Source organism: Monodelphis domestica, chromosome 1 (assembly GCF_027887165.1).
Source record: "Monodelphis domestica isolate mMonDom1 chromosome 1, mMonDom1.pri, whole genome shotgun sequence".
NCBI classification, from domain to species: Eukaryota; Metazoa; Chordata; class Mammalia; order Didelphimorphia; family Didelphidae; genus Monodelphis; species Monodelphis domestica.
Window position 1 is genome coordinate 64,677,808 of NC_077227.1, and position 12,842 is coordinate 64,690,649.

Here is a 12,842-nt window from a genome sequence, read left to right on the forward strand (position 1 = left end):
AGCCCTAGCCCTTACTGCTCTTTTGACTTGGAGCCAATATATAGTATTGATTCTAAGGCAGAAGATAAGGAAAGAAAAGAAAAGGGAAGGGAAGGGAAGGGAAGGGAAGGGAAGGGAAGGGAAGGGAAGGGAAGGAAAGGGAAGGGAAGGGAAGGGAAGGGAAGGGAAGGGAAGGGAAGGAAGGAAGGGAAGGGAAGGGAAGGGAAGGGAAGGGAAGGGAAGGGAAGGGAAGGGAAGGGAAGGGAAGGGAAGGGAAGGGAAGGGAAGGGAAGGGAAGGAAAGGAAAGGAAAGGAAAGGAAAGGAAAGGAAAGGAAAGGAAAGGAAAGGAAAGGAAAGGAAAGGAAAGGAAAGGAAAGGAAAGGAAAGGAAAGGAAAGGAAAGGAAAGGAAAGGAAGGAAAGGAAAGGAAAGGAAAGGAAAGGAAAGGGAAGGAAAGGAAAGGGAAGGGAAGGGAAGGAAAGGGAAGGGAAGGGAAGGGAAGGAAGGGAAGGGAAGGGAAGGGAAGGGAAGGGAAGGGAAGGGAAGGGAAGGGAAGGGAAGGAAGGGAAGGGAAGGGAAGGGAAGGAAAGGAAAGGAAAGAAAGGAAAGGAAAGGAAAGGAAAGGAAAGGAAAGGAAAGGAAAAGGAAAGGAAGGAAAGGAAAGGGAAGGGAAGGGAAGGGAAGGGAAGGGAAGGGAAGGGAAGGAAGGGAAGGAAGGGAAAAAAGAAAAATATGATAAAGATGATCCATTCTATTGTGTTTTTTTTTTAATGAATTGAGCTACTACCCAAAACAAATACCCCCTACCAAACTTCCCATTTATATTTTTTTCATTAAATTTATCTTTTGTTTGGATACAACAGACACTTCTCAACAAGTGCTCAAAGAAACTTCCTTAGAAAGTACAGTTCTGGGAAAAAAAAACAACAACATTTTGACTATTTCCCAAAACAAGGCATATGCCCTTTAACTTCAAGAGTGTAGTATTAATATTGGCCACTGTATTTGAACAGTGTTGTTGTCTTCTCTAATTGCTGACTGCTTACATTGTTGCATTCTTTGCATATATCATTGTTTTCTACTCCATCTTCTGAACTTCATACCATCACATCTTCACGTTTCTCTGAATTCATTATTTTTACATTTCATATTTTTATTTCCTTTAATTTTAATTTAAGTTAAAATTTTATTAATTTAATATTTTGATTCTTTTATTATTTGTTTTCTACCATTTGTTCTTCATTCATTGTGCACACACTTAATTTTCATGTTTTTGATTGTCTCAAATGATGATGTTGTTATTTTTTCTTATATATAGACCTTTTCTTAATAGCAATAACCCCCATTGCATATATACTCCCAGCATTGGCATCTACATCGAATGGTATGAAAAATTGTGTTACTTTTCTTGCATGATTCCAACTTTTGATTGAATTGATTTGCCATTCCACCAGCAGGGAATTATTGTTCATTTCTTCCCATAGCTCCTGCAAAAATGTTTCCCAAAATCTTTTACCATCCTTGGTAGCTTAATGGATATAAGGTGGTACTACATGGTTGTTTTAATTTGCATTTGTCTGTTTATTTAGATGTTCTGTACGCACCTCACTCATTCTGGTTCCTCTGGTCCCTATCCCAGCAATCAATCAGAAATGAATTAAAGTTTAGGATTAGACTGATGTCTGGGATTTCTGCAAAATAGAGAACAGAAAGATAATCAATGCATACACAAATCAATAGTGGAACGAATATTTCCTTCTGTTGTGGTTCAACTCTTTATGAACTCATCTGAGGTTTTCATGACAAAGATACTGGAGGGATTTGCCATTTTCTTCTCTAGCTCATTTGACAGGTGAGAAAACCAACAGGGTGAAAAGACTTGCCCAGGGTCACACAGTTAGCAAGTATCTGAGTCCAGATTTCAACTCAGGAAGGAAGATGAGCCTTATTGACCCAGGCTCAGTACTCTATCCGCTGTGTTACCTGGGTGCCTCTATACAGACAAAATGCTAAACACGGGACATTCATATCTGGCAAAAACAAACTTCTAAGAGGATTTAGTAACTTAACTTATAACAATTGTTCAAATCTTCTGGATGACTGATCCTTGAATCCCATCAGAACCTAAAGCAGTTTGTCCAAATCCTGATGAGGTATTTTACATTTCATGTCAGTTGGGCATGATGCAAACGAATCCCCTCTCCTGTCGAAACAGCCAGACATGAGCCAGTCTTACTGTTGCTGGTCTGCTTCTCTGCTTCAGAAAACTCCCCTTCCCTTTTTGTATCCTGATGAAACAGATATCATTCTTTCCCCCAAATACTAAATTGGATTATGCTTTCAAAGTAATATGGAACCCAAGGAGATTAAATAAAAGATGGATAAAATTGAGAAATAAAATTATTCAGGAATTATGACCATGATCTTAAAGAAGAGAAAAGCAAAGCTGAAAAGAGATATGGTTGCAAGAAGAGGAATGCTTATCTGAAAAGGTATTCTGAAAAATTCAGAACAAATAGGAACGTAGGGATTCAACATTACCATACTTATAGCTGTTAAATCCCTGAAATAGAGGACCAAAGCCCCAAAACTTGAGTTTAGCTAGCAATAAGCAATATGCCTAGATTTTTCATCTGGGACAGAATTATTCCTCTACTAGGTAGTTAAGTAAGTGTATATACATATATATATATATATATATATATATATATATATATATATATATGCTATGCTTTTTCTTCTTTTCTTCTATCTTTCCCTTATTTAAAAAAACCAAACAGAAGAAAACTTGGAATCCCTCCAAAATCTCAGGGTCAGTACAGTATCTCAACATCTTTCGATCTTTTAAAAGTGTGTTTCATATAAGTAAAACATTAATGTGTTGTGTCAATAAGGTGCTATGAGTTTCCAGTTAACCAAAAAGGCTTTTTTGTTTATTGTTCTGTTCAGTGTTTTTTTTTTTGGTGTTTAATTATTGCTTATCTGAAAAGTTAACCTTCACTTGAGTCTTCAATTTGTTTTAGGAGCTAAGAAAAGAAGTAGAGCACAGTGGATAAAATGCTGGCCTCAAAGTCAGGAATACTTCTGTCACAGACTAGATTTGTGACCTCTGGCAAGTCTTAATTTCTCAAAAACTCCAGGCAATGCCCTAAGATTGTAAATTGTAGACCAGATTCTGATCTACATTGGCAGGTGAAGTTTCCTCATTGGGAAAATGGAAAATTTACTATGCCAATTAAATCACAGTGATTTTTTTTAAATCAAGAATAAAGAGCAAAAGAAAATCAGTGGACAATGAAACAAGCAAAATTATTTTTAAATAGTCTTGGTCTTTAGAAATATAAAAGGACAAAATATATAAGCACATATTCCCTTACCTCATCCCTACCCAAGTTAAGCAGAGTGTCTTCTATGAGTCCAAAAATAATTTATTTCATTTAGATAAAAAGTTATTATGTATGTGATACAATACCAGGGCTTTCTTTTGAATGGGTTGGAAATATATCATTATTCAATTCTACCCTAGAGTCAGAATCCTCTCTGGATAAAGAAAATTCCTATATTGTAAATAGTAGGCAGTTTCTGTCTTACTCAAGTCCCAAAGTGACTTTAAAGATGCCAGAACAAAGAATGAATTAATGAAATAATGAAATGAAATGAAAAAAATAATGAAAAACTAAAAAAGGGCAGAAATACTCGGAAATAATCTGAAAAGAATTAATAGGTGTGGGTGGACAACAAGTCTATGCCTTGATTTTAAGGAAAATAAAAGTAAATAAGAAATCACAAATTATCCAAATATATCATTTGAAATTTTGATATTGCATTTTAAATTAGGTTTTAGGATAGTATCTCCCACTATTTTATATAATTGTCAGAAAAATGAATTTTAATTCTCTAAAACTTTGAATATGTATTAAATAACACATGAAGGTGTATGTCACAAAACAGAACTAACAATGAAAGAGTATTGCAAAAAGATTGGAAATCACTACTTGAGATATTGAAAATGATCATCTTTTTCAGTGTTTGTGGTAGAGAGAGAACTCATAACCTTTTGGGGAAAATTGTGTTAACCGCTGAAGAACAATGAAATATATATAACAGACATAATATTTAGTACTAGCTAATCCTCTAATAGTAGTAACAATAATTCAAAAGGCAGATTAATTGGAAGAATATGTGATATACCTTGGGTCAAAAAAAAACTCAACTGGAAATCAGGATAAGATGAGGTCATTTTAAAATCTTTTAACTTTCTGAAAAGCATGATATAGCTGAAAGAAGAAAATTACATACCAACTTTCAAGAGTTCACTAAAGGAAATTACTCTCAAACCATTAAACTTGATAAAAATTCAAACATAATCCAAAGCTACCTTCTAAAAGAAACCCTGAATTTAGTTTACCCAGAGAAGTTACTATCAAACTGCATTGCTTCTGTAGCAAAACAAAAATACTAGAAGCGAACAGAAAAAAATACATATTAATAAATCTGTCACAATCACTTAAGATTATACACTAACACAAAAAAAGAAAAGGAATGAATATACTCTTTCAAGGGGTAAAATTAAAAGGCCTACACCAAGAATAATTTATTCTATAAAACTAAATACAATTATATAGGGGAGTGGTAATGGATCTTTAATTGAATTTATGAAATATAAGAACTTAAAACAAGAGCTCAATAGAATCTCTGAAATACAAATAAAGGAGAAAAAAGAATCATAGAAAAATAAGTAAGTTTGTGAACAAATGTTTATACCTTGAAAGGAGAAATTATACTATCTTCTCTTCAGAAATCTACTCTAAAATAGTTCTGAAAGAAAACAATATTGGTCACTACTATAAGGGTTAATGAAGGAGCAGAGAAAACTTAGGTACAAAGTATATAGTAATTAATAATAATTATATTCATACAATGCTAAGTTTTTCAAACCATTTTAAAATATTAACTCATTTTATTCTCACAATAATCCAGAAGGCAGGTGCTTTTATCATTATTTTACAGATAAGGAAACTGAAGCAAAAAGAAATTAAGTTATTTTCCCAGTCTTATGCAGCTCGTAAATGTTTGAAATTGGATTTGAACTCACATCTTCCTGACTCCAAATCTAACATTCCAGATGAAGAGAATGACTCCAAAATATTTATAAGAAAAATTTCAAGGATAAAATAGCTAGGGTACAAGTTCAATTAAAATTCATGGAAGAGGTGAAATAAGAGTTAAAGTATTTTCAAAAAAGAAGTGGAAGCACTTGAGAAAAATAGAAAATGAAATAAGAGCTATGGAAGAAATAATTTGGAAGGGAATTAATAGTTTGAACCAGGGGATATAAAACCTTAATCAAGCAACAAGCTTTCTAAAAATTAGAATACACCAAACAGAAATCAATAACTCTATGAGACAACAAGAAATATTAAAAACAAAGTCAAATGTCTAAGAAAATGAAAGAAAATGTAAGTATCTCATAGCAAAAACAACTAACCTAGAAAACAGATGAAGGAGGCAGCTAGGTGACTCAGTGGATAGAAAGTCAGACACTTACTACGTCTGTGACCTTCAGCAAGTCATTTATCCCCATATTTCTAGCCTTTACTGCTTTTCTGCCTTGGAAATAATACTTAGAATTAATTCTAAGACAGAAGGTAAGAGAAAGGAAGGAAGGAAGGAAGGAAGGAAGGAAGGAAGGAAGGAAGGAAGGAAGGAAGGAAGGAAGGAAGGAAGGAAGGAAGGAAGGAAGGAAGGAAGGAAGGAAGGAAGGAAGGAAGGGAGGGAGGGAGGAAGGAAGGAAGGGAGGAAGGGAGGGAGGGAGGGAGGGAGGGAGGGAGGGAGGGAGGGAGGAAGGAAAGAATTGCCCAGATCATTTAGAACCAGAAGACAAAGTAGAAATGGAATGAATCTACCAATCACCTCCTAAAATCTCAAAATAAAAATTCCCAGGAACATTATAGGCAAAATCAAGAGCACTCAAATTGAGGGAAAATGGAATTTTATTGAACTAGAGAACTTTAAAACATTTATGAAGAAAACATGAGAGCTGCATAGAAACTATGAGATGTAAACAGTAATAAAGAGAAATATAAAAAAGAAACGAGAAATAATCATGCTTTTCTTATATTTTGATAATCTTCAAAGAAAAATGGAAATGGAAGGAAAGAGGAGTACATTGAGATGAGAGAAAGGAATGATAAGGAAAATTATCTCAGATAACTGGAATTTACAAGTAGAATTCTATACAAAGAAGGAGGAAAGAGAGAATCATATGACAGTTGAACTTCAGTCTAATCTTAACTATATCAAAAAGGGAAGAATGCATTCCCACACCCACCATCAGGCACAGAAATATATTTCATTCAACAAGGAAACAGGTGGGAAATGGAAAGAGAGAAGAGGAAAAACAAGGCAGAGAGCTTGGATCAAGGAAAGAGGTGAGAGAAGAACTGGAAAAAAAAACAAGTTGGAAGGTTGTATAAACTAACAAAATGAAATGAGCAAGATCAGAATAAAAAAAAAGCACAATGATCACAATAAAGTAGAAAAAAAGAGAATTTCAATCAATAGAATGACTAATTATGACTTCAACGATTTGCCTTCCCTACCTCTCAGCAGAGAGATGATAAATTATAGATGTTAAAGTAAGTATATCTTGTCAGATCTGTTCAACATTGAGTTATTTGTTTGTTTGTTTGTTTTTGGTTTAGCTATGTTTCTTGTCTGCAAAAGAGGGTTCTATTTCAGGGAAGGGTTGGTAGGTTGTTGTCCTTTGTAGTTGAAGCAGGCTAAAATGACATCAGCATGTTGGGGTCAATTCACAGTGTGTTCTGTGGCTGACCAGACCAATATGAGCTCAGAAGGTTGGCCCAGTGGTCAGGCATCAATAGCCATATGAATATTTGTGATAGAGTTATCTGTAAATTTGCATGTTTCATATTTCTTTTGAGTTACAGCAATTCTGCTTTGTTTGTAGAGCACAATGCCTTTTAGATGTAGGCACATTCTGCTGGATGGTCCTATGCCAGTCTCTGCTGTGTCTCACAATCAATACCAAAGTTCTTCAGAAAGATCTTTAGAGTTGCATCACTTCTAACCTCCATGTGAATGTTTGCCTTATGTGAATTTTTTGTAAAATAGTGCTTTAAGCAAATGAGCATTTGACATTTGAACAATGTGGTCAGCCCATGAGAGTTGTGGGAGAAAGGTGGAATCACTGGAAATTAATTACAGGGGCAGCTAGATGCCTTAGTTTAGCATTGTGCCAGGCTAATTGCCTAGCCCTTACTGCTCTTCTGCCTTGGAATCAATCTATTGTATTGATTCCAAGACAGAATATAAAAATTTTTAAAAGAAAAATAAAAGAAAGTGATTATAGTGATTATGACAATCTATATGAAAAAATTGTGAATAAAACATTTGTTCAAAAATATAGTTTTTACACAAATATTGAGAATATGTTCAAGCTTACCATATTTCACCCTGGTGTTTTAAATTAAAGGGTTACATAATCCAGCACATTTCCAAATAAATAAATATCCAATTCAACATTAACTGTGCCAGGAGAATTCATAGGAAGGCAACATGATTTAATAGAAACTATATTGTGTTTGGAGTCAAAGGACATTGGTTCCACTCTTGACTCTAATGGGTACCATCTTTTTTTTTCCCTTTAACCCAGTCACTCCTGAGCCTCAATTTCTTATTTCTAAAATGAGAAAGTAGGACTACTGGATCTCTACTGCCCCTTTGTGCTTTAAATAGTATCCAGTTTTATGGATAGAATAGGGACCTACCCAGTGATTTCTTTGGCCTAGGGAGACTCCTGACTGAGGAAACTGTCTCCATTAAAGCAGGCCAATACTTTCTCTTGAAATTAGAATTTTAAGAGAATTGCCTAGAGCAATGAGAAGGTAAGTGATTTGCCTAGGGTCATACTGCCAGTGTACTTTATAAGTGAGATATGAAAGTAGCTCTTTCTGGTTCTGAGGCTAGTTCCTCATCCACCGTGTCACACTGCCTGTCATATTTGAAGTCAATTGAAACTTCAGATGAGCATTTTGTTCATGCTTTGTAAGTATAAATCCACAATTATCTGTTGACAAATATGACAATTTCAACTAATCCAGCAATGACATTAACATGACGTTAATGTATTATCCTCATTCTTATTGTGATTTGCTAAACAAATACCACTGCTTTTACTCAAGTAAACACATTCACCAAGGAAAAAAACTAATGTGTAGTAACAATGAGTCAGATATGGGTGTGTGTGGAACTGGCCAGTCATTTAAAAGCAAAATGGGTGGGGTGGAGAAAATCTAAAATGATTGGCCGCTCGCTCTCCTCCCTAAGGCATCACCTATCTAAACCAAAATTATATAATCAAACTTGTTGGACATGATTGATTTTTTTGGAGTTTTATGTTTATTTCCTCATCCACAAGCCAAACTAATTTCTACTGAATTGTTTGTTCTCATATTATCATCCCCTTCAAAGAAAAGCATCTCTTGAGCACACCCTTGTGACTGAAAGCTGAAAGCTATGTGCATTTTCAAGGGATTCCAGGGATTTGCCAAGCACCAATAAGGTTCTTATTAACCATGTATCTGGAGAAACCAATTGAAATCCACTTGGAGGGACAGCTGGGTGGCTCAATGGATTGAGAGTCAGGCCTAGAGATGGGAGTTCCTCAGTTCAAATCTGGCCTCAGACACTTCCCAGCTGTGTGACCCTGGGCAAGTCACATAACTCCCATTGCCTAGCCCTTACCACACTTATGCCTTGGAACTAATGCACAATATTGACTCCAAAGGTAAGGGTTTAAAAAAAGAAAAAAAGAAAAGAAATCGACTTGGAGTAAAGTTACTTGAGATTCTATTGATAATCTAAAACTCTCCCAAAGAATTGTATAGATAGAAAAAAAAATTAAAAAACAAAATTGGGTACAGTCAACAAAAGGTTTCCTTTGTCCTAATACAACAAGAATATGCAAGGAGGATACAGAGGCACTTTTATTCCTTAGATACAGGCTCTAACTACTTATCAATATGCCAAAATACATCTGGTCAGCTGAGCAGAACTGGTGACTCACTGGATCTTCAGATAACCACCAAATGGAAAGTGTCCTGATTACCCCTTTTTATGCCTTTGGTGATCAGGTAGCTACAACAAGAGAAGCAGGAGCCAATCAGGTCCCTGGAATTACTTTGTTACCTTTCAGAAAAAAAGCTAATCCTTGTTGTGGGAAAAGGGGGAACCCAGGTTATACTGTGGAACATCTTTAACACATGCACCATATAGGAGAGCTTCCCCTTGAAATTCTACAGAAGTAGGTAGGAGCTGTGGAATCAAGTTCAAATCCAATCTCAGACACTTACGAGCTATATAGCCCTGGGAAAGTCACTTAACCTCTATCTACCCCAAGTTTCCTCTACTGTAAAGTAGGGATAATAAAAGCACTTATATAAAACCTCTCATGGTTGTTGCAAGAATCAAATGAGATAATACTTGTAAAATACCCTTCATAGTGTCTGGCACATGATAGGTCTTCAATAAATGCTGTTTTTTTTTTTTTACTTACTATTCTGGAAAGGCTATAATGAGCCAAAATGAGGAAGATGCTTAAAGCTCAGTGAAGCTCTTTGTCTGTAAGATTTTTAAATAAGTTATGAAATTCGAATTCTATTTTATAAGTGTGTCGGTTTAAGAGATTTTCTAGGTGATAGACCATTTTCAGCAATGAACGCTTAGTTTTTAAAATATCTTGTTGAGTGCGGTCTTCACAGAAAACAGAAATAAGTCATAATACATAGAAAGCAAACAAGTAAGCCAAAACACCACTTTTCTGCCCCACAAAGTGGAAGTCCAACTCTTCCCTTAATACTTGTGGCATATTATTGCATGACACCTGACATTATGACAGAACAACAGAACCAAGGCACCAGTGTTTATCTACATACTGAATTTTAGTAATATATTTTCTTTTTTTCTTTTAGATAGAAATAGAAATTCTATTATTTTCTTCCCACACTTTAACATAGGCATTTCCAGTCCTGGGTATATTTATCCAAAGGTGAAATATGAAAACCTTGTCAAGGAGGTGTCAGGAATATTTTTCATTTCATGTTTTAATTGATTTCAATCTATTTTGAAGCTTATGAGAAGCTTATCCTTTCTTTATGAGATATCAACTGACTTCTTTTTTTCTTAGATGCTTATTCATGGTAAACTCCAGAAGTTATTTCCTTTTACATTGACTAGAAGGTTTGGGGAGGCATGCTAAAATGGGGCATAAAGAATGCAAAAGGTTGGGAATCTTTGTCTTCATGTATTTTCTTATGAGCTCCAGTCATATCTGTAAGAAGTATGCAATCACATTTTCTTCTCATTTTTTGTGGTCATTTTATATTCAGCTCAAGTATCCATTTTAACTTATTATAATAAGTTCATGGCTCAGTCTTTTGGAATCAGATGTTGGATAGGGAAAGGGAATAACTGGAGATTGTAAAACCAATTAGAAGCTACAGCAACAGTCGGGGTTTTAGGTGATGAGAGAGCCTGAACCTAATTTCAGTGAAACGTTTTCAATTTCTCCAGCAGTTCTAGTCCAGTAGGTAACTCTTCTCCAAGTAGTTTTTCAGATTTATCAAACACTGAGTTATTGAGTTCAGTTGTTTCTGATTTCTTTCTTACCTAACTTTCCTAATCCAGTCTATTGCACTGATCTGCATATACACATGCACATAAACACACACACACACACACATTGCTTAATCTAGTGTGTATGGATCAGTACAATAGACTAGGTAACACATGTATAATTATGTTTATATCATGCATATACATATATATGTGTGTATATATTTTTTATTGTTCAGTCTTGTCAGTGGTATCTGACTTTTTGTCATCTCATTTGGGGTTTTCTTGGCAAAGAAACTGGAATGCTTTACTATTTCCTTCTCCCATACATTTTACAAATGAGAAAACTGAGGAAAACAGGATTAAGTGACTTGCCCAGGGTCACACAGCAAGTGCCTGAGGCCAGATTCCTGACTATAGGCCAGCATTGGATACACTGATACTCTGAGATATACTGTGGATACACTGAACCATTTAGCTGCTCCATATATGGATATATATATTATGTATATATATGTATATATTTTTAAAAGAAATATTAAAGGAAAAAACCTATTTAAGTACTCAAGCTTCTACCTGGAGGGGTGAGGAAGGAGCTGGTCCTCACATCTATAGCTGGGGTGGAAAAAGGGAATTAACACATTCCATTACCCCCTCCAGGAAGAGGCTCTTGGAAAAATTACAACGAGCCAGAGGATGAGTCTAAGCTTTGGCCTACCTTGCCAGAAGACATGAATCTTGTTGGGAATGGTTCAGAGTGAAATGAAATGTAAACATCCTATTCAGCAGTCCCAACAACTGCTTCATGTTCTGATGTTTACATTAACCTCCCAAGAAAGTATAACAATAGTTAATATGCTTCTTACTGAAGTTCTGTGTCAATGTATTGGGGGGGGGCTTTTTTGTATATTAATTATAAAATGAGTACCTGTTTTCTATTCTTCCTCCCCTTTGGGGAAAACTCACGTTTAAAACCTGCATGACTTGGGCATATTGATTTCCCTGGGCTTAATTCTTCTTAACAATAAAACAAGTCACAATGACCTAGAAGTTCTCAAATATATAGAGAAATGAATTAAATTTATAAGAATGCACATAAAAATTTACAAGAATAAAAAGAAAATGAAAGGAAATGAATAGGCAATTCTCAGAGGAAGAAACTAAAATTGTCCACAGTCATTTGAAAAAATGCTCTAAATCACTATTGATTAGTGAAATTAAAATAAAAACAACTCTTAGATACCATCTCACACCAATCAAATTGGTTAACATGACCAAAAGGAAACTGATTAATGTTGAAGGGAATGTGGGAAAACTGGGATACTAATACACTGTTGCTGTAACTATGAATTTATACAACCATTCTGTAAAGTGTAAATCTTGAAATTTCTCAGACTTGTGAATGTTAAAAATTTCCACATTGAGGAATCCTCCATTGGAACAAATTCCCTACTGGAAACATTCCCCATTTTGATGTGAGAACTCACCAGGATCAGAAATGGGAGGACCTCTACTCCACCCATACTTAAGTCTGCTTTAGGGGAGAAAACTCCTTGCTAACAATGAAAGTACTTGGACCCATGCTCATGATGAGGCAAGGAGTTCTTTGAGCCATGCCTGTTTTTAGAATTGATACAATGAGATGCTAGGTACCTAAAAGGGTCGGGCAAGTTTTCTCTTAATGAGATTAGTCGACTCAGCTGTGTTTTCTCTGGTTCAGACTTACTGAGGGGATTAGTCGACACAGCAGCATTTTCTCTGGTTCAGATTTACTGAGGAGGTTAGTCGACTTAGCAGGAATTCAGAGGGGCTGTCTTTTAGAAAACATCTACGGTGATTGGTAGGTGGAAGAACTTAGGGGAGGTGACATAGGAAAAAACCTCCTATATAAGAAAAGGAATCTCTGGAGCAAGAGATCCTTAAATCCTTGGAGGCTTGGAGATAGGATCCTTGGGTCCTTGGAGATAGATCCTTTTGGAAGAGGCCCTTTGAAGATCTCTTGAGAAGAAGTCCCTTGGGAGGCTGACTCTGGCTGGAACTCCCTCTGGGGAGACTCTGTTCCCCAGATATCCTTGCTTAAGACAAATCTTGTGGTGAGTGATGACTGACTGGTTTCTCTCTTAAGGCTTAGCTGGGTTGGCCAGGCCTGCCCTGGGCCGACCTATTCTTTTCTCATTAATACCTTTTCTCTCTCCTTCTCCTTTTCTTTAATTCTTCATTGTATTATT

The 12,842-nt window shown here is 35.6% G+C and overlaps 1 protein-coding gene across 1 annotated transcript in view; it reads right to left on the reverse strand.

Annotated features, from left to right (window-relative positions):
• MAT1A (methionine adenosyltransferase 1A) overlaps nucleotides 1-12,842 on the reverse strand; it is a 71,342-nt gene that overhangs the window by 57,487 nt on the left and 1,013 nt on the right. The window lies entirely within an intron of this gene.